The sequence below is a fragment of the Humulus lupulus genome, chromosome 6 (assembly GCF_963169125.1).
Source record: "Humulus lupulus chromosome 6, drHumLupu1.1, whole genome shotgun sequence".
NCBI classification, from domain to species: Eukaryota; Viridiplantae; Streptophyta; class Magnoliopsida; order Rosales; family Cannabaceae; genus Humulus; species Humulus lupulus.
This window is the reverse complement of record NC_084798.1, coordinates 79,603,376-79,611,249: the sequence shown is the minus strand read 5'-3', so window position 1 is coordinate 79,611,249 and position 7,874 is coordinate 79,603,376. Positions and strand designations below refer to the sequence as shown.

At 36.0% G+C, this 7,874-nt stretch overlaps 1 long non-coding RNA gene across 1 annotated transcript; it reads right to left on the bottom strand.

Moving 5' to 3' along the window:
- Positions 1 to 297: 297 nt before the first annotated feature.
- Positions 298 to 3,338, bottom strand: LOC133784090 (uncharacterized). The gene is made up of 3 exons (XR_009871123.1): positions 3,149 to 3,338; positions 2,994 to 3,041; positions 298 to 515 (listed from the first exon to the last, which is right to left on the bottom strand). It is a non-coding gene; the product is annotated as an uncharacterized LOC133784090 (long non-coding RNA).
- Between the last annotated feature and the right edge of the window lie 4,536 nt (positions 3,339 to 7,874).

Below are 7,874 nucleotides of genomic sequence, written 5' to 3'. Positions count from 1 at the left end.
AATATGATTTGGAACTCAACAAAAAAAAATTGGTTTGGAACACATTTAAATGAGTTCAATATACACATGAGAGATCCGATCTACATTCCTCCAAACTTCGTACGGAAAGAATCTCGGAGGACGTGGCACTCTTTGTATCATTTGACCTAGTCCTACGAAGATATGGTTGTTCGTGTAAAACGCCCTAGACTAGTACTTAATAAAACATTCACATTTTCATTGGTTTATAAAAGAAAGTCACTTATTATAAAGGTTTCAGTAGGGGCTTGCTTTAAACATGCAAGTTGGGCCCAATAGTTTTAAAAGAAAATATCAGTTTTATGCAAAGTTCTAAAACAACCAATAATTCAAGTCCCACTGATAAGTGTAAAAAGTCTTATAAAACATAACAATATTAAAAAAATGGTGTTTTTAATTGATCGTTTTCCGTCCATAGGATGCCCCCACTCCATACACACCACGATGATAGAACTCCCCACATCACCACGTGTGCCATAGAGAAACTTATTTGCTACCTGGAAGAGAAAGTAAGGGGGGTGAGCTAAAAGCCCAGTAAGGAAGTACAAACAACAAGCAAGTAAGACACAACAAATTACAAACACTATCATTCATCTTTATACATCATAGCATCATCATAAAATTGACATCAATATCATAAAAATAAACATATCCATGTCAACATAATGCCACCATCATATCATAAACATCAGAACATCATAACAAAATCATAAACATCACCAAACATCATAACATAATCATAAACATCACCAAACATCATAACATAATCATAAACAATTCCTTGTGAACATGGCCCGCTAACTTGTCCATGCCACCCTTTGAGGTAAACAAGAGTCTCTAGTCCTTGAATAACATCGGCGTGTCCCCCTATGAAGTTACGTCTTCATATCCTTAGTAACTCGAGTTACGTCTTCTTATCCTTAGCAACCCATTTTGATGTGTCGCGTTCATCACGCTAACATCCATTCATAACATACAACGTTTATACAAGCCAACATATCATCACATTATGGCATTCATGATTCATAACATTTCATTCACACAACAGTCTTACCATTCATAATATAACAATCATAAATTCTATCTAACTTCCTTACCTCAGGTCTAAGCTAAATAAAACCACAACTTCTCAATGACCCTATACCATAATCAAAACGACATTCCTTAGCTTCACATAATTACTATTTTGCCCTCTCAAATAACTCATGTGTGCACACATGGTAGGAGTTACACACAACATACAAATATGATTAATTACACATAAGGTCATAAGAGAATAATGCTAATTCTACCTATATTGCATGCATGATCTTTCTATAAAAACTGCATGGTTGCATAATAGACATAATGGACGTAAAAGTGAATTTTCATGTAACATGCATACGTGGGAACGTTGTGTAAATGTGGCGTTTAAAACGATAATTCCATGCGTCTTACTTCTATCGTTTTAAAATTAATAGACTTGTAGCATGTTTTGTTTACCATTGTTTATCTTCTTAAAATTATTAGGTTGATTAAATCTCCCAAAATATTCTTTTTATTTCATAAGAACAATTTTATTTAGCCATTAAAAATATATAAAAGACCCATTTATTATTTTTAAATTACAAAGAAAAGCAAATGCTTCGAAATTATTTTAAAAAAAGAAAATACCTACGATTATCATGTCTCCTTAGAAAATAGCAATTTAATTTAAGTTAATAGAATTACATAATTTGATGTGAGAAAAATAATAATTTTAAGTGTGGGAAAAATATATTTTGCTTGAATTATTTTTAATACTTAATTTTATGTAATATAAATTCATATGTGAAAATTAAATAACTATTAAAAACTTTTTAAACTAAACTTTCAGCCATCATTTAAAAATCACAAGTGAATTAAATCCAACATTTTTCTTAATCCAATTAAATAAAATCATAACTTGTAAAATAATCACTCATATTATATTAAAAATACAACTTTTAAATTTTACCATAGTTTAGGTTATTAATTTATTTCAAAATCTCAATCAAATTCCTTTTATTGAAACACACTTTACATTTTTAAACAAAAATTTCAGCAATCAAATTTATCATTAAAATCACCATCCTTATTTATTAAAACCTCATATTTTCTCAAATATATATAAAAAAAAATCCGTAGGTAATTATTTGTGCAAAAACATCATTTTAAGTGTGAATTAAAACACCATTTTATTTTCACAAACACCACATATCATTAGTCATCCTTATGCATATATATCCTTATTTCATCAATATTTTCACCATTTAATCACAAAATCAGCAAGCATAAATCACCATGAATTTTATCTTTTACCTCATGCCTCATAAAATTCATACAAGATCATTCATGTTTCATAAACACAATAATTCATAAATCCTAACATGCTCTTATTATACAAATAATTCAAAGAACATAACTAACACATATTCATATACAACCTTACAAAACCTTATTCTATTTCTAATGAGTTCATGCATGCAACCCAACAAAATAATAATACAACATGCGTGAATAACATAACACAAATCTTCATATATGCATTTATATTAAACCTATCATGTTCCTATTATTTTTCATGCATACCATAATTTACTTATTCATAATATCATATACATCCTATCAAAATTTCATGGATCCAATAATCAAGATTTCAAATTATTACTATATCCAAATTACATAGGTCCTAGAACATGGATCTAACATATTGAAAATCACAAAACATAAAACATAGGGAATCTATAGACATGCATAGGCCGAAACATAGAGTATCCAAAATCAACCTATCCCATTCATTCAACCTCACAAATATGCTTATCAATATAAACAAAAATAAACAAAAAATAACACCATGAACCCTAGATTATGACTAGGCCGAACCCCTCATCAAAACAATCCCTCAAAGCCATAAACATCCCAACATCATAATATCAAGACCCATCATCATAACAACCAAAGGATAGATTCACTACCTCCTTGATAGAAATCAAAACCACAAGGTTGATTCTCCTCTTGAGCACCTATGTTTTTCGAATCCCCAACAAGAACAAGGAAAAGAAAAAAACATTATTTCTCTAGATTCAAGAACAAGAGAATGAAAAGAAAAACAAACAACAAACTTGATTACCTACACCTAGGGATTTCGAATCCCCTCTTCTTCTTCCTCTCCTTCTCTCATTCTTTCTTTCTTTCCTCCTTCTCTCTAGAAAATGGCAGCCCCTTCCCCTTTCTCTCTCTAGCTCGCCACACTCTCTCTCTCTTCCTCTCTTCAACACACGGCAGCCACAAGAGAATGGCTCTCCTCTTCACCTCATTCCCCATTTAACATAATTCTCTCCATAATGGTCCACTCAAGAGAAAAGGTAAGTTTCCTATTTCTTATTTATTTTCTTTTAATTTCATTATTTTTTTTTATCACAATTGATAGGAGATAAAGATGATCACTCACTTTCCTAAAATAATCATTTTCTACTAATTTAAATTTATTTACTTTAGAAAAAAAAAAAAACTCACTTCCTTTCCCACTACACATACACGTCCAACTCACTTGCCCTTTTCTTTTTTTTATATCAATTAATTCAAAATAAATCTAATATAAGGAAGTATAAAGTGTGTAGAAAATCCACACATGTGTACCATGCTTCCATGCACTAGCACACACTAAATCACTAGGCTAAATCACTACCTACCATGCACCTTAGTGCATTCAACCAAATATCACATAATCACATTTTTAAAATAAAAATAAATAAATATCATTTAACAAATAATTTCACAAAAATTCTACAAACAATTCTAACAATTAAATAAAACAAACAATAATAAAATAAAATAAACAACATTCAAATAAAACAATTCACCACACTTAACACTTAAATAAAATAAAACAAAAAAAATTTAATAACTAAAAAAAAAATTTGGTGCACTACAGTTCGCACTCGTAGTTCTTTCTAAATGAATGAGAGGTCATTCACAGAGGGGATCAATTGTTCACTATGCTTTGAACTCTCTCAACTCTCTACACTCTTATTCTCCAAACACTCTCGTGGTAATCATCCAATCTTCAGCCATATGACGATGAAATACATTAAGTACTCTACTTTGGGAAACCTTGTAAATACTTAGGAACCCTAGACTAACAATTAAAACATTAGAATAAAGATGATGAAAAATGCTTATGGAGAACATTGGGGAAAATTATTGACGTAGAAATTTTAATCTCTTGAATTCTTGTTTTGTATTAGAGTCATTTTCTTGAATCTTTATTTAATTTTATTTATTTTCTTGAATTATTAATTAACTTGGATTGGAAGAAAAATAGTGTTTGATAATTAACAATGTTGACCATTGATTTGGCCAACGACACGGAGTCAAAATAACGACAGGAAATGAGATGAAAACAAGAAGAAAATCAAATGAAAAGTAAATAACGTAAACGATTTATAGTGGTTCGACCCCAATGAGATGGTAATGACCTACATCTACTTAGTATTCTTATTGATATTGAATCTCGCTTATGTGATCAAAGAACTAGGGTTCTTGAGTTTCACAAGGCTTAGGAAGATTACAATTTCGGTGGATAATCACACTATGCTTTTCTCTCTGAATACAAAGATTAAAAGTTCAAAAGTCCATAAGTCCCTTCCTTGAGCCCTCCTCTTCTTATTTATAGGCTCAAGAGGGTTACATGGGCCAATGTGCCTTAATTACAATTAATATCAGCATATCAAGGTAATAAAAGGAAACATTATCAATGTAATTATTACAAGATTGCGTATCCCAAAGGAAGTAAATGAGAGTATGCGACCAGACTAGTCGCACCTCATCAAGAGACTTGACGAATCAATAATTATCTGGTCGATGGTCGAACATGATCTCTTCACTCAAAACCGCCACGTGTAAGAAAATCTTGCCACGTCATCGGGAGCCATTTTTTGGGTAAACACTTGCCCCCCAAGTTTATTTTACTGTGACCAGCATAAAGTAAATTTAGGTGACCGACCTTTCGCCTGCCTCGTCAAATCTGTCAGAGCCGTCCATGTCTTCTCGAAAAAGGCAACTAATCATGTCTTTTCGGTTTCCCAAAAGTGGTCTGACAGCTATTGTACTTACCCATGCCTCGGAAAATGACCCTTCATGATTTCCTAGGTAGCTGCCCCTTACTCAATATAAGTACCCCCTCAAAATTACTTTTTACCTTTTACTCTTTCCTCAAGAACTCTAAAGAACAAGACACAAAAGTTCAGGAATTTAGACAATCTGTGGAGTTTTTAGCCGGATACTTTGCCTAAATGTTTCAGACATTTACTTCGACATTCATTCGAGTAAGTTCCCCAAACCTTTCATTCTTTGAGATGCCGTGCAATATCTGTCTTCCCTTCATTTTAGATTCTGAGTTCTTGAAAAACTTGTTTCAGGGTAAATGGGTATGCTGATCTGCGTTTAATATGGTAGGAAAATAACACTTTGATGGGGCTGGGAATCAGTTTGGTAGTCAGGATAATTAATTTAGGGCATAAAATCGAAGTAAAAATTTGATTTTTAAGCCTGTAGAAAAACTGGGTTTTTCCTGCCCTTTCAAAGTTGAAAAAGTTTCTCCTAAAAAAAAATTTTACTTCTTCTTTTTGATCTATTTTCCAAACTGTTTGCATAGGATTTAGTGTTTTTGTCAGAATGTTGCTGGTCGTATAAAAGCTTAACTTTTATACACGAGCAACGTTATTCCAACTTTCATACTTCTTGGTCTGTTGGCCGTAAATTCTCATCTCCCCTTCTCTGTTCGAAGATTTTCATGCAAGATCCGTGGGGAGGTGAGAGGCCAATCGACGACGACCTGCTGGCGCAACTGCTTGAAGACGAAGAACAGTCGCCGTTGCTAATCCGAGAAATTCCTTTCTCTCGCAACCCTTCAGAAAATCCCTCGACCAGACCGCAAAACATGGGCTGAGTAAAATCGACTGCCCAAGAAAAGAAATCAACCAACCCTTCAAAAAATCAACTTGCTCCTCGGGCTGAAATTACTTCGACGAGCGGTCGAGCCGAAAACACTCATCCCGAAATCCAAACATAGGCCCAACCCCGGGACGTCCTTCGACCAGACGACGAATGGTACGTTGCTCCTCCTAGCCAAATTACTGCTAGGATGCTAACCAATTACCTCAGGAAGTACGAACTTACTGGGGTAACTTTATTCAAACCCACCAACGACCAGCGGGCGAACCTGCCTGGCAGCGCCTTCAGTGCCTAGTCGAGATACTATATTGAGGCAAAAGCAATCTTGCCTCGTCATCCTTTTTCCCAAGGAGTGGCCAATTATTTCGAGGTCGCTCCTTTCTAAATAACTCCAAATGGGTATAGACTGCTTTATGCCCTCTATATCCTATATAGCAATAAAAAGTTGCCTGTCCCTAGGCCACATGAGATCAACTACCTGTTCGATCTTAAATCCAACCCCAACCAAGACAAAAGGGGATTTTTTTCATATCCGTCACCAGGAATCGACTCGCATCTTACTGAGTGAGACTACCTACAAGTCCAATGTAGGAAACTACTTCCAGGAGTACTTTTTGACTACTGATCTGGTTGCCAACAACCTAGCCTTCACCCAAGGAGATAATTTCACTATTCTCTGGCCGTTTATTTCTTTTTATTATATCTGCATCCTCATTAGAAAATTAGTACTCTTCAGGTCCATGGAAACGACTAGCTCCTACTACAGAAATGGAGATTCGAGCAACATCCCTGGCCAACATGACTGGCGTAGAGAAAAGTGTCAAAGAGCTGGTCACTGAAGCCAACCTAAGGTTGGTTGGTCTTCTGGCACCTCACCAGGATGTGAGGGAATCAATGGCAGGTAGTGCCACTGGTGAACAAGTTCCCGAGCAGCACCAAGACGTGTCACAACCTCCAAGGAGGAGGACAACTGGGGTGACAATCAGGGAACCCTCCAGCACCCCACGAGCAGACGCTCCCCTGCCCTTTTGGGAAAGGGAAAAAAGAAAGTTTCCGAACACCTTGCACCCATGGAAGAGTTTTCAGATGAGAACAGTACTGTCTTCTCACTCTTAGACAGTTTTCCCATTCCCTGTCATTTATTTGACGGGGACGACAACTTTAAGTATACACCTAGTTTAAATTCAAATTTCTTCCAGGCAGTGAGTGAGTGTAGCAGTAGTTCAGTAAGTAATGCAGCGACCAATAGTTATAGCTTGGGTATTTTACTTATAATTTCCTTGTTCTCATTTTCAACTCCATTTATACATATCGTCTAACTGCTTGCAATGTTTCCTTACTTGCAAATATGTCATCTGGAGATATGCTTGACCGCTACAGCGCACCTACTGCTCCTTCGAGCAAGAAGAAGGAGAGCAAGCGACACCGTGGAGAGAGCAGCAAGGCTCCTTCAACCAAAAAGGCCCGGACTGGGGATCCTCCAGCAGCCGCTCCCTCAAGAGAAACAACCCCCCCTCCGTCTCCACTCGACCAATCGTCTCCCCCTGCACCAGCCGACGAGAATCCTATCCCTCCAGCACCTGTCGACCAGACACCTCTCGATCAACCTGGAATGTCCTGACAAGCACCGTGGTCAGCTCGACCAAAGAGAGAATATACAAACTCTCAAAGCACAGACGCAGCCGAGAGGCCATCATCAGTATAGACTCCATGGAGGTCGATCAGATAATAAACCGAGCACTGATCGAGATAGCCAGTGTAAGTTTCTTTCTATTGCTGAGCTTTATTTATTTTACGTCGTCATTTTTTGCCATCATCTTATCTCTTTATCTAGTTGTAGGGAATGCTGACTATGACTGCCGGCTGGCGCCGCACGGGGGCTTTGGTCACCCAGACCAAAG